Here is a 25,107-nt window from a genome sequence, read left to right as displayed (position 1 = left end):
TAATGTTTTAAACTTTGCTCTAAATCTGCTTTAGCAGTACCCTACAAGTTGAAATATATTGTGTTTTCATTTTCATTCAGTGCAAAATACTTTCTAATTTCTTTTTTTGATTTCTTTTTTGTCTCATGGGTTTTTTGATTTCTTTTTTGTCTCAATGTATTATTCAACTATTTAAGAATTTTCCAAATATCATTCTGTTATTGATTCCTAATTTAATTCCATTAAGGACACAGAACATATTTGTATGACTTGAATCCTTTTAATATATTGATATATTTTATGTCCGAGTGTGATCTATTTTGGTGAATGTTCCATGTGCACTTGAATGTGTAGTGTTCTGTTGTTGGGTGTATTGTTCTTGACATTGGATCACTTCTCTTGACAGTGTTGTTCAAGTCTTCTATCCTATTGATTTCCTGTTGACTTGTGCTCTCAGTTACTGAGAGAAGGTTGTCGAGATGTCAGTATGCAATGGTGGATGTACTCATTTTTTTCTTGTGGTTGTACTGCTTTTCTTCATGTATTTAAAAATGTGGTCATTAGGTGTCTAAACATCTAGGGTTGTTATATTCTCTTGATTAATGGACACCTCTATTATTATGAAATTTCCCATTCTTTGATTAGAAATCTACTTCGTGTGATATTAATAGAGCCGTTCCTGCTTTCTTCAGATTAATGTTAGTGTGGTACATCTTCTTTTGTTTTATATTGTGACTATTGACTATATATATTTTTTTTTTTTTTTTTTTTTTTTTTTGTCTTTTTGCCTTTTCTAGGGCCACTCCCTCGGCATATGGAGGTTCCCAGGCTAGGGCTTGAATCGGAGCTGTAGCCTATGCCAGAGCCACAGCAATGCAGGATCCAAGCCGCATCTGCAGCCTACACCACAGCTCACGGCAATGCCGGATCCTTAACCCACTGAGCAAGGCCAGGGATCGAACCCGCTACCTCATGGTTCCTAATCAGATTTGTTAACCACTGCGCCACAACGGGAACTCCCATGTTGTGACTTTAAAGTAGGTTTCTTATAAGCAGCATGTGGTTTGGTCTTGTTTTTTTCAAAGACAATCTTTGTCTTTAAGTTGGGATATTTAGACTATTATAATGTGATTATTGATTTTGTTGGGTATAAACTAACAACGTTGTTATTTGCTTTATGTTATTAAATCTGTTCTTTATTATCCTTTTCTACTTTTCTGTCTCCTTTTGGATTGAGCATTCTTTTTCAACTATTTTATTTCCTTTGTTAACTTAAGAGCAGTATCTCTTTGTATTATTTTAGTGATTGATTTATTAGTAGTATGTATTTGTAGTATACATCTTTAACTTATGACAGTCTATCTTCAAGTGATAGCATATTAATTAATATATAGTATAAGAATGTTAAAAGAGCACACTGCTATTTCTTTCTGCCTGGCCTTTGTGCTATTGTTGTTATAGGTTTTATTTCTGTGTTTGTTATAAACCTCATCATTCACTGTTACTATTTTTGCATTAACCACTTAATTGCCTTTTAAAGGTCTTTTATATTAACCTACATAGTTATCGTTTCTGGTGGTTTTCATTTCGCATATATCCAAAGATCCAAATTTCCGTGTGGTACCACTTTCCCTCTATCTGAATGACTTCCTTTAACATTTCTTATAGTGCATGTCTTCAGGAGATAAATTCTTTTAGCTTTCATATGCCTGAAAAAGTCTTTATTTCACTTTATTTTTAAAAGCTATTTTCACTGGGTATAAAATTTTAACTTGGCAGTTTTTTCCTTTCAGCACTTTCAGCATTGCCTCCATTATCTTCTGACTTGCATTGTTTCTGATGAGAAAACTGTCATCTTTATCTTTGGTTTTCTGTGCCTAATGTGTTTTCTACCCCCTGTGGGTACATTCCCTATCTTTTCTGGTTTTGTTTTTATTTTTAATCTTTTTTTTTTTTCTCCAGAAGTTTGACTATGGTGTGCACAGGTGTGGTTTGGTGTTTACTAATATTCTTAAATATGAAAATTTAGGTCTTTAATCAAAATTGGGACATTTAGGATGTTCTACCTTCTGATAATCATTGTTCCTCATTTTTTTTCTCTCTTGTTCCTTTCCTTCTCAGACTTTAATTGCTATATGTGGGTAGATGACTGATGGATTGATACTCTCATAGATCCCCAAGGTTCTTATTTTTTCCAGTCTTTATTTCTCTCTGTTTTACAGACTGAATTAGTCTGTATTGTCTTCAGGTCTACATACTGTCTTCTTTCCATTCTACTCTTTTATTTTTTTAAATTATTTATTTATTTATTTAATTTATTTATTTTTGCGTTTAGGGTCACACCCATGGCATAGTGAAGTTCCCAGACTATGGGTTGAATCAGAGCTGCAGCTGATGGCCTACACCACAGCCACAGCAACAAGGAATCCAAGCCATGTCTGCGACCTACACCACAGCTCACGGCAATGCCAAATCCTTAACCCACTGAGCGAGGCCAGGGATCGTACCCATATCCACCTGGATACTAGTCAGGTTTGTTACTGCTGAGCCAGGAACTCCCCCATACTACTCTTGAGTCCATTCAGGAGACTTTTTAATTTCACATTTTTATTTTCCATTTGGTTCCACATGCTTCTTGTTCATTATGAGCATATTTTATGTTTCAAGTATAGGTTTTTGTGTTTTGGGGGGTAAAATATCATGTGCATAGCTTTAATAGGCTTTTAAAATCTTTGTCTGTAATCCCAAAATCTGGGTAGTATTAGAGTCAGTCTTTTTGATTGCTTTTGACATTTCTCTTGATTCCAGGTTATATTTTATTGTTTCTTCATATGTGTGCTCATTTAGGATTGCAACCTGGACATTGTAGATGATGCATTTTGGAGACCCTGGATTTTGTTTTTCTTGAAAAATGTTGATTTGCTTTATTTCATCAGGCAGTTATCTTCAATTAACTCTGATTCCAAGCCCTATCTTTTTTGTTGGTTCTTCAAGCCAGTATCACCTTGAAGGCTTTCTATCCAAGTTTTAAGTGTCCCATGTGGCACTGACTAGTAAAAAGTCTTTAAAAACAGAAATTCCACTTACTACCTTTTCCTTTATTCCAGTGCAGACACCTCTATAGTTTTGGCCACTTTTATGACTCCTAAGTGCCTTTAGGTAGTGTTTTTATTTTCTGTTTTCGTCTTTTTTTTTTTTTTTTTTTTTTTTTTTTTTTTTTTTTTGCTATTTCTTTGGGCCGCTCCCATGGCATATGGAGATTCCCAGGCTAGGGGTTGAATCAGAGCTGTAGCCACTGGCCTACGCCAGAGCCACAGCAACGTGGGATCCGAGCTGTGTCTGCAACCTACACCACAGCTCACGGGCAATGCTGGATCATTAACCCACTGAGCAAGGTCAGGGACCGAACCCGCAACCTCATGGTTCCTAGTCGGATTCGTTAACCACTGCGCCACGACGGGAACTCCTATTTTTTGTTTTTTTATTCATTTTTAAAATCACTTTTATGACTCCTAACTGCCTTTAGGTAGTGTTTTCATTTTATGTTTTATTGTTCATTTTTAAAATCTAAGTTTGGTATTTGTTATTTGCAAGAGGATTAATCTGTTAGTTACCTTTCTCCTATTGTCCAAAGAAAATTGTCTTCTTTCTCTGACTTTTAAAGTTTTATCTCTGGCTCTAGGTTCTTAGGTCTCCCTTGGCTTCATCCACACAGAGAAGGCATTAGTGCCACCCTCCTACTGTAGTCAGTCTCAGTCCTAACTCCTGCTTTTTCTTGAGGGGTGGTGCGCTCTAGTCTCTCCATTCTTATTGTCTCATCAATCCAGGATGACCTTTGTCCTTTTATACCTGACCTTCTGGCTCTAGGTTCTCCTCCTCCAAACCATCTTGAGCACTTTTGCCCTAAACTGCCTAGAGTATCATTTCCTAGTTTCTGCCTTGCTCAGACAGCTTCAGCAGATCCCCATTGCCTGTGACAGGGGTCTTCTCACTTGTAGATGGTGATATATGTGTAGTTCTGGAAGCCAGCTGCCTTTGCATTCATTTCACAACACTTTCTCCCTGATTTTCTAGCTTCCCTGAAGGTAAAGGAGGCGTGGAGTGCACAGAAGCATGTTATTTCAGCTCCACTCTAAGACTTCACTCTCAGCATGTAGTACAACTTCAGAACTTCAGGGAAGTGAAAAGCTTGGTTTTCCTTCAGATAAATTGGCCTCCTTTGGCTTGCAGCCTGAGCATCCACAGGCATCCACAGTTGGGTGCAGCCTACCTGTCTGACCTCATTCCTCCCCACTCTTCCGGCTTCATGATTTCCTCCAGCTTGGCCCACCTTCCCTTGGAGCAGGCATACCATGCTCCTCATTTACATGCCTGGGGACGAATGCTTGTGCAGAACGCATTCTTTTTTCAACCGTGCCCAAGGCATGTGGAAGTTCCGGGGCCAGGAATTAAACATGTGCCACAGCAGTGACCCAAGATGCTGCAGTGCCAATGCTAGGTCCTTAACCCACTGAACCACCAGGGAACTCCAAAACCTCATTCTTCTTAAAAATTTATTAAAGTATTGGTTTTTTTTTTTTTTTTTTTTTGGCTTTTTGCTATTTGTTTGGGCTGCTCCCGCGGCATATGGAGGTTCCCAGGCTAGGGGTCGAATCGGAGCCGTAGCCGCCAGCCTATGCCAGGGCCACAGCAACGCGAGATCCGAGCCGCGTCTGCAAGCTACACCACAGCTCACGGCAATGCCGGATCGTTAACCCACTGAGCAAGGGCAGGGATCGAACCCGCGACCTCATGGTTCCTAGTCGGATTCGTTAACCACTGCGCCACGACGGGAACTCCCTAAAGTATTGTTGATTTACAATGTTGTGCCAATTTCTGCCCTATAACAAAGTGACCCAGGCATATATATATATATATATATACATTCTTTTTTTCATATTATTTTTCACCATGTTCTATCACAAGGGATTGGATACAGTTCCCGGTGCTATACAGCAGGACCTCGTTGCTTATCCATTCTAAATGTAATTGTTTGCATCTACCAACCCCAAATGCCCAGTCCATCCCACTCCCTCCCTCCTCTCCCTTGGCAACCACAAGTCTGTTCTCTATTTCTGTGAATCTGTTTCTGTTCTATAGATAGGTTCATTTGTGCCATATTTTAGATTCCACATATAAGTGATATCATATGGTATTTGTCTTTCTCTTTCTGATTTACTTCACTTAGTATGAGAATCTCTCTCAAGAACTCATTCTTTCAGGCCTATTTCCAGTTCCTATTTCTATTCTTACATGATGTCTTCCCTGATTGTCAGTGGTTGAAACTCATCTATCCATACACTGGGCTCTTGTTTCTGTTTCTAAATTATTTAACAGGGTCTCATTATGAGTAACAGAGGCCCTTTCAAACAAACTTCGTTTTTCTTGGAGTAGAGAGAATATATTATAAGGAAACTTGGGTGTCTAACTTGCGGTTTCCTAGTCTCTAAATCTTGATTCTGTATTCCCAGGAAAGACAATCTGATGGGCATGGCTTGGGTCAGGTCTGGACCCCTCCTGCAGTCAGTCTAGGCCAGGGGAGCAAGGTCACATGATTATAGACATGGCCGCTGGGTGGAGGGGGTTCCAGTGATTCGAGAGCTGGTCAAGGGAAAAGATGTGCCCACGAGGTGGCAGTAGCACACATAAGCCTTATTGGGCGATACTTAGGCAGATTTGCATGGGGAGGAGGGGGGGAAGGGTGGGGGGGTGATAATATGTCCAGGGTTGGCTACAGCAGAAGGTTGAGGGTAGCTACTCAGAAGGGCAGGAGGACCTGGGGGGCTCCAGGTGAGAGGGAGAAGGGGTTTCCGTGTGTCTAGGTGATGTCACCCAGTGGCGCACTGGGGAGTCCCTAGGTGAGCTCCAAAGGGCAAGAGCGGCTTAGGGCCTTAGGAGCACAAGGCTCTGTCTTATTAATGGCAGGTAGATGCTGGATGTAGTTTTGCGAGGTATGCAAAGCAAGTCAGTTGTAAATGACTGAAAAATCTGCTTGTTTGGGCTATTTTTAAAATAATTGGATGTGTACAAATTTGGGTTTGGCACCAGCAGTCTGTTGAGCTAACGGGTCTCAGAGCGCAGTGAAGACATAACCATGGGGCCAGTCCTCATGGGTCGTCTTTGGCTCGTTTATGTCACCCCCAGACGCGCCCTGGTTGCTCCTCGAAGTGGGGAGGGCTGTTGGAAGGAGAAGACCGTTTCCAAAGAAAGTTGGAGCTTCTACAGTCGCTCTTTCCAGCCTCGTCACAACCATCTAAGCCTTATACGTGTTGGTGTGTGAGCCACCTCCTGTAAGCTTGTTGGCATGTTTATCTGTGTGTTCGCTGAAGTACCTTGTACCCATTACACATGGAAAATGGAAAGCCATGTTTGTTACATGAACGAACAGACGGACGAATGAATGGCTGCTCTTTCCTCTCTGAAATGCTCTGCCTCTGTCTAAAATCTGTTCATGCAAGGCCGTGTCCCTGATGGCACTGTCCCTGGCTGGTCTTTATTTTTGTCATTTCTAGGCTCTTCCATGCCACTCCTTTGACACACGCCATCTCTTGTGGTTGTGCTTGTCCTCCTCCTGAAATTGTTAGCTTCTAGAAGCCTTGGAATATGGCATCCTCGTCTGTAATCTTGCACATTGCTAGAGTCGTGCCTTTCCCCGGGGAGTGGAGAACACGAATCCGTTTGGTTGGGGTACGTGCTAGGTGAGGACCTAGTCCTCAGGTGAGTGGGACACGCAGAATCTGGATGGCAGGCGTGTGTCACAAAAGCCTGGGGGGCCAAGAAGGTGACCAAAGGTGACCGACCCTAGAGAAGCACGCAAACAGGAGGTCAAGGGGTAAAGTCAGTGCCAAGAAGAGTGTAGACGAGGGCAGCAAGGTCAAGGTGAGCAGTTCAGAATGAGATGGTGACCGTTGGCCAGCGTGTCCGCTTTACAGAGCTGCTGGAAGCCTGACAGTGTCTACCCCAGAGCTTTGAATGCGCTAGGAGGTCACTGAATACCGTTGTATTTTCCTGAGTCCAAAGTGGCATCTTAATCACAGAAGTCGGAACTTAGGTGTTGGCAGAAAGACAAGTTCTTGCATACACGGAATACTAAGTGTATGTTCCTCCTTGAAATTTCGTTTGCTTTCTCTACTTCTGCACCTTGGAAAAGTAGAAGCTTCCATTTCTATCTGGCCTATGTATGGCTATAAAAGATTAAAGCAAGAGAGAGAGCAGAGAGAGGAGAAACTTTAGCCAGCTCCCATTTTTCTAAAGCTCCAAGTCCCTGAAGCCTTTATCTGTAGAGATAGGCATCTCTGTATGTACAGTATCTGCACACAAATAAAAAGCCCTTTTGTGTGTAGGTGCTTCGCAAACAATAATGCCGGTCTCTGAGCAGCAGCACAACTTGCTGATGAAATAAACTACTCTGTAACAATGTGGATGCTTAATTTGGACAGTTTGGACGTTGTTGTTGACTCCTCGTCCCACCCCCACACCTGATGGCATTTCGAAAACCCTGCAGCCATTTCAAGTGGTGTGGCTTTTAACCGATGCTCTGGCAGAGGTGAGGGGCACACCCGTTCTGGAGCCCGGAGGTGACCAGGCTGTCACAATTAAGACTTTTTAAATGCTCGTCGGGTGCCAAGGGCCGCAGGAATGGTTTGTGCTGCAGGCCAGCAGCCTCAGCACTCATGACTGGTCTTTTGAAAAACCAAGCCTTTAACTTTTCATTACATGTGTTATCTTAACAGGTATGCACATTTGAAAACATTCCGACTCGGGGGTTCCACCTAAATGGTCTTCCCTGATTTGAAGCACTTCTGAAAAGTAAAACCTGGAGTTCCTGTTGCAGCTCAGCAGGTTAAGGACTCAACTAAGTATCCATGAGGATGAGGGTTCTATCCCTGGCCTTGATCAGTGGGTTAAATGATCTGGTATTGCCCCAAGCTGCCATGTAGGTCACATATGTGGCTCGGATCTGGTGGCATGGCTGTGGTGTAGGCTGGCAGCTATAGCTCCAGTTCGACCCCTAGCCTGGGAACCTCCAAGTGTTGTGGGTGTGGCCCTAAAAAGACAGGAAAAAAAAAAAAAACCGAAAAACATCTAATCCTTTCTGAATGACAGTGTATGTCCTACATGAACATTGGTGGCTGCAAATCTCGGAATTTTTTTTTTTTTCTTTAGGGCTGCACCTGCGGCACATGGAGGTTCCCAGGCTAGGAATCAAATTGAAGCTACAGCTGCCAGTCTATACCACAGCCACAGCAATGAGGGATCTGAGCCTCGTCTGCAAACCACACCACAGCCCAGGATAATACCGGATCCTTAACCCACTGAGCGAGGTCCGGGATCCAGCCTGCATCCTCATGGATATCAGTCGGATTCATTTCCGCTGTACCATGATGGGAACTCCAGAAGAAATATTTTTCTGCCCTTGCGCACTGTGGGTTGTCAGTCTAGAAGTGGCCCTGCAGAGGAATACAGATCGTGTTCCGCTGCGGATGTTTTGCCATCTCTGTGCTGTCGACGGGACAAACAGACGACAATCAGTTTAAAACTCTTGGACCCTCTCCTTTGAAGGAGCGCGCCACAGAGAGAGAGAGATGGGAAGCTGAGTAAAGTGAAGCTAGTGGGATGGCAAGATGCACAGATGGAGTGGGGACGGTAAAATTCCTCGAAAGCACAAGCTCAGTGTGTGAACCAAAATGAACTGTCGTGCTCGGCAGTGTGAGTCATGGAAAGAGGGCTGTCCTCACGGACGGTCGGCACAAGCTCTGCTCCCTAAACTTACGGGACCTTGACCGGCTTCTTTGGCCTCCGTTTCTGTCATGATGTCTGGTGGCAGCAGGTGATGTCAGATTCTAAGGTCTAAGGCGCTGGCTCTAACATCGTGTGATCAGGAACATTCCTGGGCAATTTAATTGCACTTAATGGAGGTAACCTTGCGGTCGTCTGGGCATGTGATCTACGCAGAGGTTGGCCCCGGGGAGGAGGTGTGGACAGGCCTGAGTTTACAACTGCAGACGCTAAGGTCTCAAGTCTGACTGATGCCGAGGCCAAGGGCAAATGCATTTGCAGTCGCCGGCTCCCCCTGCAACCTGCAGTAACACTGCGTTGCTCTGTGGTCCAGGCTGGACCTGAGGGCTTGGTTACCTGGCTGTTGGACAGCTTATCCTGTTCCCTACCCTCTTCGTCCCTCACTCACTGCTTTCCCTTTTTCTAGCACCTTCTCCTCCGTTCTGACTTGTTTCCTTATTATCTTGTCTTCTGCTGTTTGTGTCCTCACCTGGTTCTCCAGCTGCCCTCTCCCATTAGCCTCTGGCATCCTGGGAAAAACAAAGATAGAGCCATGTCTCCTCCCTTTGATTTATCTGGAAATGCTATCAACTTTTCTCTAAGGGGAGGGGAGGGTGTGTGTGGGTTTGTGTGGAAGCAGGAGAGAGAAAGAGAGAAAGAGACAGAGATGATTATAGTTGGTGTGACAGTGGTTAGGGTTTCAAGATGAAGAAACAAACAAACAGGGAGTTCCCCTTGTGGTTCAGTGAGTAAAGGACCTGACATTGTCTCTGGGAGGATGCGGGTTTGATCCCTGGCCTGGCTCAGTGGGTTGCCGCAGTCTGCGGTGTAGGTCACAGATGCGGCTCGGATCTGGTGTTGCTGTGGCGGTGATGGAGGCCGGCAGGTGCAGCTCCAATTCGACCCCTAGCCTGGGAACCTCCATATGCCGAGGGCGAGGCTGTTCAAAGAACAAGAGAAAAACAAACCCAAACAGACTCAAAAATGGTCGTCTTGAGACTGCATTAGACACCATGGAAGCTGCATTTGGGAAGTAGGGTTTGGGGAAGCTGTGACTGTCTAGTTTCTTTCTTATATTTCACTCCGATCGCTTTGACATGTGAGAGTGGGCCCCCACGCCATGGGACAGCCCTCGCTTCCCTGTCCTGAAAGGGATCAGAACATACCATCCCCAAACCTGCCATTTTGGCTTATTGATTGTTTCGAGCTGAAGGTACCGGAGAAACAGCACATGGGGGGGGGGGGCCTCTTTGTTTCCCCCTCCCCCTACGGGCAGAGCATAAATCCCTGTGAGAAAGGTGCCCTCCCCTTACCAGGAAGAGGAGAGCATTCTTATGACTGGAGAAGAGGAGGAGATGTTGAGATGGGTCTGTACCAAGACCCCCTTTCCCGAGACTCACCCTTAGCTCCTGTTAGTTTCCCCCTTATACTTCCAAGTCACTTTCCCATAAACCCCTTTCTCCTTTGTTATGTCACAGCTTTACAGTTTATCCCTCTGTGTTAAAATGATATATGGACCTCTGGATCTAACCCGTTCTTTGGGGTTTCATGTCTTTCTATGAAGTCCCCTCTTCCATGTAAAAATATTAACATCAAATACAATTTGTATGGATTTTTTTTCTGTTCATCTGGCTTTTGTCAGTTTAATTCACAGGTTTCAGTTGCAGAACCTAAGAGGGTGGAGGAAAAGTTTTTCCTCCCCAAGAGTTCCCAAGGAGCTGCTCAGAAAACTCCAGGGGGGTGGGATCAGTCCCCTCCCTCATCTGTTTTCCTTCTCTGCCCTGGAGGGATGCAGACCCTGTGGTCTCCATTGCTCTCCAGTGTAAGCAGATGGCTGAGAACGGAGGTGTGCTGTTTGGGGAAGGCAGTGTGCTGCCCTTTTGGCCTGTAGTGAATCTGCACTGATCACCTCAACTCCAAAACACCATTAAGCCTGGGCTACCTTGGGTCCAGGGCCTTAAGGGGAGGACCTTTAGGCTTCTGGACTCTGAGTGAATGGGAGTTGCGATGATGTGAGTGATAAACCCAGCAGGTTTTCTGAGAACCCTGACCCCCCAGGAGGGTCTGAATGTGAGCTGAGGAACTCTCTGGCCACTCATGTGTCCTCCAGGCCCGCTCTGGCCAGGTGCGTGCCTTGGGGATGGCACGGGAGCAGAAGTAGCCTTTGGGGAAAGGCGGGTGGGGGTGAACTTGGTCCTCAGAGTCGCATCCCCCAAACTCCAAAAACATCTTGTTGTTCAGACTTTGACCGTGACTGTGATTACGTATCTTCTGGGAGTTTCGGTGGGGTAACTTACGCTCTCCTACTGTGATTAGAGGTGCAAACCAGTGAGATGCATGGCCAGGTCAGAGGGCGGTGTGGGTCCCGGGCTTACCCTGGACAGGCAGCGCTCTCTGCTTGGCCATAGCCACCTTCAGTGCCTATGCAAGACTCTCTCCGGTTCCCCATGTGTCATGAGACTTATTCTGGATTCCTGTTGTGGGTCTTGGAGCCGAAGTCATTCTCAAACCAGATCCCAGGTTCTGTTTATAAGAAGGACAGTTGCAGAGTATTGGGAGCAAGGGGGTGGGAGCTACGAGTCCCAGGCCTGTCATCAAACGGCAGTGAGACCTTGCGTGAGTCACGTCCCCGCCCTGAGCCTCAGCATCTTCACCTGCACAGCGAGGAATTCCCCACCCTGCTTCCAGCTTTTCTCCTCTCATCCCCATTTGCATGGAGGAGTGGGAGGCCCCTTCTCAGGGGGAGGCCTGCCTGCCAATTTTGATCTGCCTCTTGTCTGTGTGGGTCCCGCGAGGGGGATGGAGGAGGAATCCGGGCTGAATGGTGAATGAGAGCTGGCAAACACGGGGAATGCCTTTCTCCACGAAGCCCGTGCTTGCACGACAGGATAAAAATACCTCCTACAATCTGTGACAACGGATCCTTTTGAAATCTCCAAGTAGTTTCTTGGGATTGAAAAATACCATTAGAAGTATGCAAACAATCACTGCAGTTTTTGAGAATGACGGCTGGCACTTTAACATTTCCACTAAAAATTATTCTTTCTTCGTTTCACAGATATTTAAGTGCCTGGTAGGTGCCACACACTGGAATAGAAACACCAGTGAACTGAACAGACGGAAGTCCTCGCCCTCTAGGGGCTGGCGTGCTAGTGGGGAGATGGACAGTGAGCACAGTAAATAATATGTATCATTTGCAAATAATAGTAAGTGCTACGGAGAAGAACATAGACTTTTTTTTTTTTTTTCTTTTTAGGGCCACACTTGTGGCATGTGGAAGTTCCCAGGCTAGGGGTCAAATCGGAGCTGCAGCTGCTGGCCTACACCACAGTCAGAGCAAGGTGGAAACTGAGCTGCATCTGTGATCTACACCACAGATCATAGGTCCCCGGCCCACTGAACAAGGCCAAGGATCAAATCCGCGTCCTCACGGATGGATACTAGTAGGGTTCGTTATTGCTGAGCCACAGCGGGGACTCCCGGACATATATTTTTAAAAGGCCAATTGATAGTGATCCTTTTATTTTTGTCTATTATTAGAAGTGGTGGGTGGTGGGTGGGGAAAACCTAAAGTCATAAGGTCACAGAATGTGTGTTCAAATCCTGCTCTCAACGTGGAGCCCATGGACCAGCAGCACCAGCATCCCCTGAGCGCTGGTTAGACCCTCAGCCCCACCCCAGACCTGCGGAGTCAGGACTTGCTCAAACAGGGCCTGCAGGTGGCCCTCAGGCACGTCCACGTTGGAGAAGCAGTGGCCAAGAGAAGTCTGGCTTTGGGCATCAGAAGCCCGGGACCCTGCTCAAAGCATGTCCACGTACAATCTGGCGGCCTTGGGTGCGCACTTCACGGTCTGCTGGGCTCCGTTTCCTCCTCACTGCAGGGAGGTTAGAATGATGCTGCCCGTCTCTGCTCTCTTAAACTTCCTCTCTTTTTTTCCGAGTGCATGTCACTCCCACCACCTCATTCCTTATCCTTCAAACCAAACTCTCTGGGCTTGGATGGAAGGTGCTGGGGAGCTGATACTCTGGGTGCTGTAGAATTTCTGATGTGCTCAGCGGAGATGCCCTTCTCTCTTTCTCTCTTTGGCCACGCCCACAGGGTGGGGAATTCCTGGACCAGGGATCGAACCCACGCCACAGCAGTGACAATGCCGGATCCTGAGCCACCAGGGAACTCCAAGATGCTCTTCTCTTCACAGAGTGTTACGGATGCCCACCACCTGTCCCATGGTTCTCTATGTGCATATAAACTTCTCATCCACCTTCAGCAGGGCGTGTGCTTTGAGCAGAACCGCAGGCCTGCTGGCTGACCTACAGACCAAGTTCCTGTCATCTTCGGCCAGGTCCCTTCTGGGACCAGCGGTTCCAGGTGCAGGAAGGCAGGTGCCATTTCTTATGATGAACGTTGCTCTTGCATTGTACTGACTGGTCCATACGCGCATCGGGGGTCAGGTGCTTGGCCTAGCATCCTGTAGCAAAGCACACAGCTCTGTGGCCTGGGCCCTGGACTCCGGAATCTTGACCATCTCATTTTGGCTCAGCCATTTTTTATTGCACTTTGAAGATACTGTGACTTTTTTACAAATGGAAGGTTTTTGACCACCCTGCAACAAGTAATTCTAATTGGAGCCCCTTTTCCAGCAGCATTTGCTCATTTTGCAACTCCATGTCACATGTTGGTAATTTCTGCAGTATTTCAAACTTTTGCGTTATTATTATATTTGTTACACTGGATCCGTGATCCATAATCTCTAATGTTCTGATTGCAAAAAGATTACCCCTCCCTCAAGATTCGATGGTAGGTAGCATTTTTTAGCAACAATTAAGGTATGTACATTGTTATTTTAGGTATAATGCTGCTGCACACTAAACAGACTGCAGTGTAGTGTGGCTATAACCTTACCTGCACTGGGAAACTGAAAAATTCGTGTGACTTGCTTTTTTTTTTTTTGTCTTTTTTGCCATTTCTTGGGCCGTTCCCACAGCATATGGGATGTTCCCAGGCTAGGGGTCTAATCGGAGTTATAGCTGCCAGCCTACGCCAGAGCCACAGCAACGTGGGATCCAAGCCACGTCTGCAACCTACACCACAGCTCATGGCAATGCTTGATCGTTAACCCACTGAGCAAGGGTAGGGATCGAACCCGCAACCTCATGGTTCCTAGTCGGGTTTGTTAACCACTGCACCACGACGGGAACTCCGTGACTTGCTTTTTTTGCGGTATTTGCTTTAGTGCGGTGGTCTGGCACTGAACCTGAAATATCTCTCAGATCTGCCTGATTAACTTCTGAGGAACTTTGGGCAAATCACTTCCAGTACCTGGCTATCAGGCTGCTTATTGATAAGATCAGCTTATCATCATTTGTATTTCACAGGCAGGTTATGGAGCCTTCATTATATAAATGCTCTTGAGAGCCGTTTTTAAATGTGTGCTTTCTACATTAAGTCACTCTGTACTGTCATACTTTTTTTTTTTTTTTAATTTAATGAGTGTGAAATCCTCTCCCTACTCCTGTTCATTTTAATGACTGCGGCATGGATGAGCAGATAGTGGCAAATGCCTATTCACGTTACTCACGGATTACTGTGGGTTAAGGAACCAACGAAGCATTGACCTCTCTTGGCTGTTTCTGAATTAGTCACCTACTTCCCATTATTTGTGTGTGTCAGCAGTGTGCCCTAAAGAAAGTTCGGGTTGATCTCTTTCAGAAGACATTTTGGATTTTCTCCTTATGAGAAAGTTGAGGCAAGCGGATGGGTGGCTTGCAAGCAAACAGAAGGACCTTTTCAGCACAGCACTTGCTCAACTAGGGGTTATCACTGAATGCGGGTTTCTGGATGTGGTCACGTTCTCAGATTTCTCATGTGTTTGCTGGCCCACCGAGATGTCTAGGAAAAAGCAGTCGTCATTTGTCACTGCCATGTTCCATCGGTGGGGCCACCTGACAGCTGCAGTGGGGCTCTCTCTCCCCTTACCGCCCTGGACTTCCAGATGAGCCCAGTTCTTGTTGGGACAGGGTATTTTCAGATCTTTGCCTTTGTGCTGTTAGATGGACTATGGGGCCCTCTTGACCCATGGCTTCATTATTTGTGTTAGACGGTCAAGTTTAGGCTGCCGAGATAAGGTGTGACCATCACAGCATAGCCAGGCGGAAACCATGCAGGGAGCTGAGTCACAGACCATGCATCTTTTTCCGGCTCTTGGTGGCTCACCTTTTCTCTTTTTTAAAAGTGTTTTAATGTTTTATTTTATTTTATTGTCTTTTTGGGGCTACACCTGAGGCACATGGAAGTTCCCAGGCTAGGGGCTGAATCAGAGCTACAGCTGCCAGCAGCCACAGCAATGCAGGATCTGAGCTATGTTTGCGACCTACACCACAGCTTATGGCTACGATGGATCCTTAACCCACTGCGCAGGGCCAGGGATCGAACCTGCACTCTCATAGATGCTAGTTGGGCTCGTTACTGCTGAGCTATCATGGGAACTCTCTGCTCCCTTTTTGTATTTTGCTCCTTGGTCCAGGGTGGAGATCATTCCAGACCCCTAGGAGGTCTGCCTGTCCAGGAGCTCTAGAAGGCTTTACTGGGATCGGGCAGTGGTAGCAGCTGGTCTTGGGGGTCAGAGTTGCTGTTGGAGGAAGTTTGGCCTGGTGATATCATACTATATCATCTTACGGAAAGTCGAGGCCAAGCAGAGGGTCTCTCCCAAGCAATGTGAAGTCATTCCTTGGCAATTACCCCGACCTGGACCTCTGGTTAGGGGGACAGTCTTGAGGTGGCAGGAGGAGCCTGGGAGACACTTGGTAGCTGCTCCAGGTTGTCGTGGACATGCTAACCCCTCCTTTCACAGAGCTGAGGCTCCTTGCCCTGCTCTGGTTCTCTCTCATGCCCCAGGGAAGAGCACCAGGCTGTGTGAGCTGCAGCAGATTGAAGGGTAGTCCGTTTGGCATGGTTGCCAGGACAGAGCCAGAAGAAACGCTCTCATTCTGTCCTCCCGGCTTATCCATAGGTTGGTAAAAGATCGCTCACGTCTGTCCCAGGCTTGCCGTTTGCAAATATGTAGGAATCAAAACATTCAGCCTTTGGACCACTGCGTGGTGTTGTGGCCATCCTTCAAGCACATGGGTTGTTGGATTCTTGACACGTGGTTTTGGGAGGTTACTGGCGTAGTGCCTTGGCTTTTCGTCGTCCGCAGGTGGCGTCCCCCGAATGCACATGAGGGATCAGCAACACTCGAGATCCCTTGGCTTGTCTGTGCCCTGGCTGAGTGACCCAGTTAGAGGCCTGGCCCAGGGACCGGATGGGCAAGGTTAGCTGGGCGCCATCAGGGAACCTTCCTGGCTCCTGGCCGGAGGCTCCTGCCATCCTAGTTGTGGGTGTAAACAAACAAGGGGGTAGAGCCCCTGCTGTTGGTTTGGCCCTGGGTCATTTCCTTTCTGGCCATGCAGATAAATAGAAAAAAGTTAAAAATCAAATGGGCTGGAGATTAGAGCTTGTTTCATGGTGTCACATATATCTTTTGGAAGAAGCCATTGTGCGTGGTCTTTGGGTTTTTCAGCCAATCGTTAACCAAACTTGAACTATTTAGAAGCTCCTTTATGTGTTAACATGTCCAGCGAGGCGAGAATCATTATTGTACGCTCATCAGTGACCAAGCGGAGTGGTTGAAACCTAGTGGAAATCACTGGCTTGTAACTTACCAGCCTGCCTGCGACAGAAGCCCAGCTCTAGCCTCCGTCTGTCTTTCTATTGTCTCTCAGATGGTGAAGTGGCTCGATCCATAAAACGTGTGGTTGCTATGAATTACTGTTGTTGGGAAGGAGCGTTGGAAACATTCTCATTTCTAGATTACCTTTCAAATATTCAAATTCATGCACCAGTAGCATATGGCCAGAACTTTTATTTTTTCACTCAGATGTCTTCCAATGTGCTTCATTGAATTCCAAATCCACATCAGGTTTGAATTTTGAAAATGCCAACTGTATACTCACTGAATGTGAGAAATGAAGAAAACTTTCGTAAATGTTTTTTTTTTTTTTTTAAAAAAAAAAAAACAGTGATTTATTTTTCTGCATTCGGATAAACCAGCTGTATGGGGTTTTTTCCTCCCCCCATTTTGCTTTATCTGCAGCTTGATGATAAGGAAGGAGCAGTGGGACCTGTGTATTCTTAGCTAATTTTCTACCATAGCACATGTCAAAGGAAGAAGGACACAGTGGTTTTTCTCATCACCTCTGCAGGCCAGGGGTGTGGGCTTCGCTTTGGGAAGATGGAGATGCCTTTGTCGTCCTCGGGTGGCTGTGTCCCCTCAGTCTGTCCAACATGTTGGGGCATTAATTATCTGATTCTGATTTCTCCCCGTTTGGAGGAGTTCTGTTAGGAGGCACCATTTATGCTTTCATTACTTAGTAGGTGGAAGGTTCTCAAGCCCTTGAGCACTAATAAAGAAGGGCTTTTATCTGCTAGATTGTCCTCAGTGGCAAAGAAGTTTAGTCCAAATGTATGCGTTTTGCCCACCCTTAATCGGAGGCACTATCATTGGAAAAGTGTTGGCTTGGAAGTCAGAAAACCCTGTGACAGAGCGAGGCCAGGTGCGGGGGCTCTGAGAGGTTCATAAGCCTTGTGATGCTCACTTGTGGACCACCCCCCACCCCCTACCCCCGCTGTCAAACTTGTTCAGATGTACCATGGTCCACGTGAAATCGAATCTTGACCATGTACGTCTCCATTCATAAGTTACCATTCACCGTACAATAAAACATTGTGTCCCACTACGAAAAAAAGGCTGCCTAAGGTAATTAGAGGCACTTGTTTCAGAGAGTTCCAATGTGGGAAAAAATGTGCCTTTTAGAATGGGTGAAATACAGTTTAGTCATGAGTTGCCGTCGGGCTCTTGGGATGAGGCTAAATGCTGTAGATTTTATTATAATTTATTTCTAACATAAAAGCTAAAACGCCCATTACCCAGTTTTGGCAGCTCTCAACGTTTTGCAATTTTTGCTTCAGATATCAAAAAAGCGAATAAATAAAACATGGGCGATACGATGGCAGACCTCTGTGTACCCCTCCCTGGTGCCAGGACTCATCTCTTCCTTGGGGCCCCGTGTAGCCCCCAGCTTGAATTTGGTGCTTATCCTGCCCATGCGTGTTTGTCAGTGTTTATATGTTTGTAATCGTACGTGGATGTCATCGTCTGCTGGTGTCCTCCTTTTTCCTTTTAATCGTAGAACCCCAGAGCTTTGGGTGAACACCATCCGCTGGCAATGGCTGAGTGACTGAGCGCTGGCTGATGGGTGAACGTGGAAGGGGTGGGTGCAACTTCTGGACTTTTGCCTAAAACGAAGGAGCTATTGTTTTGCATTCTCTCTCCTCCTTGCTTCTGATTAGGACAGGGGCACGGTGGTAGTGAGCTACTTAAGCCCATACAGATGTGGGAAACCCACGTGGAGACAGCAGAGTGGCAAGATAGAAAAATTCTGGGTCTCTGGAGTTCCCGTGGTGGCGCAGTGGTTAACAAACCCGACTAGGAACCATGAGGCTGCGGGTTCGATCCCTGGCCTCGCTCAGTGGGTTAAGGATCCGGCGTGGCCGTGAGCTGTGGTGTAGGTGGCAGACACAACTCAGATCCCTCGTTGCTGTGGCTGTGATGTAGGCCGGTGGCTGTAGCTCCGATTCAACCCCCAGCCTGCGAACCTCCATATGCTGTGGGAGCGGCCCTAGAAAAGGCAAAAAGACCAAAAAAAAAAAAAAAAAAAAAATTCTGGGTCTCTGCCTTCAGGGTATCAGCTGCCCAGCCACATCCTACTCACTCCCTGCGCTGCCACCAGGCTGCCCACCATCTCAGGCTGTTCCGTGAGAAGTGAAAAACAACCCTGTTTTCACTGAAGTCAGTATTATTTGCTCTCTACTAAAACTGTCCTAATGAGGTTCAAATAGCAAAGGTTACCATTCTGATTATGTACATTCTTTGTGACTTACTGTATTAAACCCTTTCCCTTTTCTTACCTAGAGGGGATTAGGGTAAAACGTATTTTTGTAATTCATTGCCTCCTCAGATGGAAAAAGAATGTAAGTGATGGCTTTCCCACTGGCTCGGTATTGGTGTCCAGGCCTGCAGTGGACACGACCCCTGGAGGGCACGTGGCCTGAGTTCATTATCTTCCTTCCCTGTGGAGATAGAGGAAGTTCATACACCCTGAGGCCAGCTACCCCCTCTGTCCCCAGTGGAGACATTTAAAGCCAATGTCACAACAACAATTTGAGAATTCAAAAGAAAAGTTTCCAATCCCAGGAGAATTTTGAAATTTAAAAATGTGAAATTGGAGAATAGCCCAAACGCTAACTCAACATCCAGGTGAGCCTCTTAAGAGGGAGGCCCTCCTGGTCAATTTTCCTCCTCCAAGAGCTGACCCTGTGACCCCCCCCCCCCCCCAGCCTTGTGTGACAAACAGCAGAGAGGCTGCTCCAGGAAAAAGCCCACTCACACTGGCTGGCCGTGCTTGCAGCTCCAGCCAGGGTGCTGAGCTGGTTGCAATGCCCACTCTCAGCAGGGTGGTTATGTGGCCCGGGCACTCTGCCCCCAAGGGCAGCGTCTGTGCTAGAGCTTCGGGTGGATTATAGGAGAGTGCAGGGACCACCTGTAATTCTTCCCCATCCGTCAAGCTGTCTGACCACTCACTAGCTCGTGCCTGGTCTCCTGGGTCAAGGTGGCTTCTGGCCTCCGAGGCCGGTCTGGTCTTCACGTTCCCTCTCAAAGGGTGCTTGGAACAGAGTGTGGCAAGGCCCCTGGCCCTTCCTTTTGAGAGGAGGTAGTGCCATTGGTTCCAATCATACTGGATCCACCTTGACCTTGGGCCTTTTCCCTCCTTGCATTAAGAATTGGGTGGTCAGGAGTTCCTGTTGCAGCTCAGTGGTAATGAACCCAACTAGTATCCATGAGGACGCGGGTTTGATCCTGACTCCGCCGAGTGGGGGAAGGATCCGGCGTGGCTGTGAGCTGTGGTATAGGTCACAGACGTGGCTCAGGTCCTGTGTTGCTGTGGCTGTGGTGTAGGCCAAACTGCTGCAGCTCTGATTTGAGCCCTAGCCTCGGAGCTTCCATATGCTGCAGGTACGACTCTAACAAAAAAAAACAACAAAAAACAAAAAAAAAAAACAGAATTGGGGTTGTCAGGTGAGTGGTTCTCACCTGCTGTCTGTGCTTTGCTTGGATGCAAAAGATCGTGGGTGCCTCTTAGGCTATCTGTGCCCTCGGCTTCAAAACACATCAAACAGAGACTGTTGGCATGAATGAAGAGAAGGTGAGCCCTGCTGCAGCTGAGACCTGCAAGCCAAGCTGAGCTCCCCAGCGCCTGTAAATTAAATTCATGGTGGGAAAAAACAAAGCCAAGCGATACCAAATTCCTTCCTCCTACAGAGACGGGAATCTATCTCAGCTGTGCAGAGTCCTGTGCAAGAAGCAAAAGAGGCCCAGGAAGCGGGTGGAGGTCAGCGAGTGCGTTCTGGTCTGGTGGAACCACAGGTGTCCTTGCAGTTTTTCACATTCTGAAAACATGAAACTTAGAAGTGAAAATTCCCTTGAAATACCAGTTCTCATAGCGCTTTGCCTAATAACTAGTTGGCCAGAAATTCAGTTCCCTGTTGAGTGTTTTGTGCCTTCATTTGCCACTATCTCAAAAAAAAGTATTTCATTGAAAAATTAAAATGAAACGTAAACTAAAATTTAAAAGCAAGCTGGGGGTGCCCTTGATTGAAAAACCCTATAATGCCGAAGAGATGGCAAAAAAAAAAAAAAAAAAAGGAAAGAAAGAAAGAAACGAAGAAAAAAGGCCAAGGCCATTCCCATGTAAAAACATTCAAAAAGGTTTTAAATTATAGTCAAATTGCTCATTAGGTTCCTGGCTTCAGGCTAATTGATCTAGAGTCAAGGGCATCCAAAAGTCGACACTTTTGTGCTCAGGGACACTTTCTCAGGCCTGTGTTCGTCTTATTTCAGACAAAATTCTAATCAACTCTCTTATTTGGTTTCCCAGCCCCTGGCACATTAGATCTGAATCAAAGCAGGGAGGGAACGGCCAGAGCCAGGCCACTTCGTGTGGCCAGCTGATACCCTGACAGCCAGGGAGGGACCAGTGGAGGCCAGAGAAAATTAAAATGTAAATACAGGGATTAGAACATCGCAGTGGCGAGGGGCCTGGTCCTGTGTGTGCTGCCCTGTGTCCCCTCCTGCCTCCTGCTCCTGTGGCTTCTGAGGGCCCGTCTGTATCATCATGTGCATCATGCCAGCCAAGTCATGAGAGAGATTTATAACAGGCTGAACCACATGCTGCCATACCCTGCCCAATTCATTGTTTTCTTATACAATCTGTTTTAGAAATGTGTTCTCAAAAGGGACTAAGTCATCGACTCTTGAATTGGAACGTCTTTTGGAAGGCATCGGTTGTGCCAGCCCTCCAGGAGAAGCCTCCCTAGAACGCTGCTCATGAAGATGCCTTCTGCTGCTTCATGAGCTGCCCCCGGCCAACCTAGAACACATTCAGTGGCCGGGAAAAATTCAGTCCTGCCAAGTCCTCTTTCATCGAAATGTAGCATGCCCAAATCCCAAATCCAGTTAATTCTTCTTCTTCCTTTTTTTTTTTTTTTTTTTTTTTTTTTTTTTTTTTTTAGCATGTGCAAGTTCCCGGGCTAGGGATCGCATCGGAGCTGTAGCTACTGGCCTGTGCCAGTCACACCAATGCCAGATCTGAGCTGTGTCTGCGACCTACACCATGGCTCATGGCAATACCAGGTCCTTAACCCACTGAGCAGGGATCAAACCCGAGTCCTCATGGATACAAGTCAGGTTCATTACCACTGAGGCATGACAGGAACTCCCCAAATCCAGTTAAAATTCTTGATATTCTGGGGGTTGTGGGCAGGCGGTCATGAAAAACCTAATTACAGTGATGCCCATTTTCCATAATCCAGTGGCTGTTGGTCCAGGATGGTTTCCTTCCTTAAGGAGCTACATTAGGATTTTTCCAGAGAAACAGAACCACAGTGCATGTGTAAGTTGTGTGTGTATATATCTTTCTATTAAGGAATCCATTCATGATGGAGCCTGAGAAACCCCTGGCAGGAGACCCAGGAGAGCTGGTGGCACAGTTCCAGTCCAAGGCCAAGGGTCTGAGAACAAGGAACGTTGGTCTAAATTCCAGTCGTGTTGTGGCTCAGTGGGTTAAGAACCCGACCTAGTGTCTGTGAGGTTGTGGGTTCAAGCCCTAGCTTTGCTCAGTGGGTTAAGGATCTGGCATAGCAGCTCTGGATCCAGCATTGACATGGCTGTGGCGTAAGTTCTGATTTGACCCCTGACCAGGAACTTCTGTATGCTGCAGGCAGGTGCGGCCATAAAAAGAAAATAAAAATAATAGTAATAGAATAAATAAAAAATAAGTTCTAGTGCAAGTGTAGGAGAAATCCAAAGCCTCAGTTTGGAAACATGTAGAAAGAGTGAATTTTCCATAATAGGCTGTTTGTTCTATTCAGGCCTCCAGTGGACAGGCTGACTCCTGGGCAGTCTGCTTCACTCAGTCCATTGATTCCTATCTCATTGAGAAACACCCGCACAGACACACCCAGGATCGTGTGTAGCCAAGTGTTAGGGTACCCTGTGGCCTCGTCAAGTTGACACATAAAATTAACCATCACAGCAGGCTAATTTATTCGCCTTCTTCTTGCTGCTTCCAACTCCCCTTTCACCCCAAAGCTCAAGGAGCCACTATCCACTGTTCCCTCCAAGGTCCTCTCTGAGGAGTGGCCAGGATTTAGGATGGGACACCTGGGAAGGGAGGGGGTTTGGGGCATGTGACAGGCTGAGAGGATGTGGCTGAGAGGATGTGCTTGGGGGTGGGGGGGCAGGTGTTGACCTCAGCCTCAAAGTGGACCCATCTCCTTCCACCACTGTGAGAGGAATGTAGGTGGACGAGGGCCGGAGAGAAGTATTGCCTAAATTCAGCCACCAGCCCTGGTTGATCTCCACGCCCATTCATCTGACACTTAGTATCCATCCTTTTATAAGTATTGTTCCTATAGTTATTTTAAGTCCTTTACCACCTAATACATTTGTGACCATGCCTAGAGGCAGTATGGCTCTTGGAAGGAACATGCGATCTGGTGACAGAAGGCAGAGTTCTGCTGCTGAACATGTGACCCCGGGGCCAGTCACTGACTCTTGGAATCTCAGTGCTCTCCAGAAGGAGGTGAGATGGGCAATCCTGGCCAAGCTAATTCGCAGTATAATGTCATAGTCAAACGAGGTGACCTCTATGAAACACCAATCAAGTATAGATACAGAAAGGGAAGCGAACCTCAGGAACAGCTGTTTTTATTGCTGTGTCTCTGCCCCTTAGGTTTGTAAGTACTGGTCAGGATTGGTGAGTCATCACTGCCTGCCCTGTGGATACCCGAAGACTAGGCTTTATATTGGAACCTAACATCCTCTGGAGATTGCTTACAGAAAGTGACATGCTTGGCTCGGTGGACACGAATCTGATTAGTGTTAGTATCTATGAGGACGCAGGTTCCATCCCTGGCCTTGCTCAGTGGGTGAAAGATCTGGCATTGCCATGAGCTGCGGTGTGGGTCACAGATGTGGCTCGGATCCAGTGGTGCTGCGGCTGTGGCTGTGTCATAGGTTGGCTGCTACAGCTCTGATTCGTCCTCTGACCTGGGAACCTTTGTATGCCGATGGTGTAAAAGACAAAAGACAAAAAAAAAAAAAAAGAAAAAAAAAGTGACATGATTCTTTGACCAAGGCTAATTCAATTTAGGAAAATACTAGTTGAACTTTGCCTATCTTTTGTAGGATAATTGTGCCATAGTCCCTGCAAATAAAGTCGTGGTTTCTTTAAAACATGCCCGTTCACAGAGTCATAGATCTGCACCTTTAAAGCTTACAATTGATTGTTTCGTATGAAAATTGTATTCCAGTGAAGCAGATCAGCATGCAAATCTAAAGTGTGGCCATTTTCATCTAGATTGAATATTATTAACTAGCCCAAGGGATGGGTTGTAATTAAGATTTTGAACAGCTTACTTTGGTTGACTGTGATGAGTAACCCCAATATTTAAAGTGGCATCCCTGTTTGAATAATGGGAAGACGGCCCAACGAGACAGTTATTTACACATTTTAGCTTTTAGATGTGATGAAAGAATTTGACTTTTCTCCACCGGTCCAAACATTTGATAAGAGCACAGAGATTTGAACTTGATGCAAATAAGAGAAGGTTCAGATTCCAGGGAAATCACATTTCTTTCTGAATGATGGCAGATTTCCATCTTATTAGCCACTCATTCATTCCTTTTTTACATGGATTTAGGAACAAAGACCAAGTGGGGACAGATGAAGCCCTTGTTGAGCGTTTATGCTTTTGCCTCATTAAAACTGTTGGATTTACTGCTTGCTAATGCAGCTCTAGTTAGAAGGGAGAACAACTCTTAGCTTGGATCCACTTTGCAAAGTTTGCAAGACCTCCCCCTGCCTTTCACTGAACTGATGTGGCCCACTTCTGAAAGCATCTTCGTTCTGGTGCAGTAGTAAGATAACTGGTCTTAGGTGAGAAGCGATGCTCACCTTTTTTTTTTTTTTTCCTATGCACGCCGTTTTAAAAGAAGGAAATAAAGTTCTCCATTTCTCCCAGGAGAAGTTAGTGAAAGGCTCCATGCACATTTGCACCACCTTAAGCAGATATCCAGCAGGCTAGGTTGGCACACAGCTCATTTCAGCCAACCGTATTTTCAGGTGTAGCATATGTATTTAGTACATCATTTGATAATGCTAAAAAAAATATTAAAGCAGTGTGAGACTAAAGGAGAAAGAAGATGAATGTTAGCATTCCCCTGGGGTTCATGGGTGAAGGAATTAACACAGCGTGGCACTCTACCCTAGCTGTGTTTGTTTCCATGGCAACAGCTACGTACATGTTTCAGACTATCTACAGTGACACAGTTGCAGAAATAGTAGCTTGCAGGTTTCTGATATCGCATCAGTGGACAGGCAGCACGCACTATATTAAGTAAGTGTAAAAGAATTTAAAATATAGCTCTGATTCAGATGTATATTAGCTCAGCTAAGCGATGTATCGGGGATTTCGGCTTTCCCCTTCCTCACGACAGCAAAATCTGGGCAAAGTTGAAAGTTGCAAGATTCCAGTCAAACAATTGTCCTTGCTTGGGTAAATATCATCAACTGAAACAAATGTGAGTGAGTTACAAAGGTAAGAAAATGGCCTTGGCAGGTGACATATTTAAGGAGGATATTGTCAGTGAAGTT

At 46.2% G+C, this 25,107-nt stretch overlaps 1 protein-coding gene across 32 annotated transcripts in view; it reads left to right on the top strand.

The window, feature by feature from the left end:
* The window catches only part of FOXN3 (forkhead box N3), a 415,372-nt gene that overhangs the window by 79,148 nt on the left and 311,117 nt on the right, over positions 1-25,107 (top strand). For 2 of the 32 annotated variants that reach the window (XM_021098362.2, XM_021098349.2), the window contains exon 1: positions 24,794-25,051. The exons of the other annotated variants lie outside the window; for them this stretch is intronic. The gene's annotated coding sequence lies outside the window, so the exon portion shown is untranslated. Of the gene's footprint in view, positions 1-24,793; positions 25,052-25,107 lie in introns of those variants that run through there. 32 annotated transcript variants of the gene reach the window in all.

The sequence above is a fragment of the Sus scrofa genome, chromosome 7 (genome assembly GCF_054392235.1).
Source record: "Sus scrofa isolate SSC_HxYL_T2T_F1_AM1 chromosome 7, Sscrofa_HxYL_maternal_Yorkshire_Landrace_v2.0, whole genome shotgun sequence".
Classification (NCBI taxonomy): Eukaryota; Metazoa; Chordata; class Mammalia; order Artiodactyla; family Suidae; genus Sus; species Sus scrofa.
Note: the sequence above shows the minus strand (reverse complement) of the source record. Positions and strands in the feature narration are given on the sequence as shown.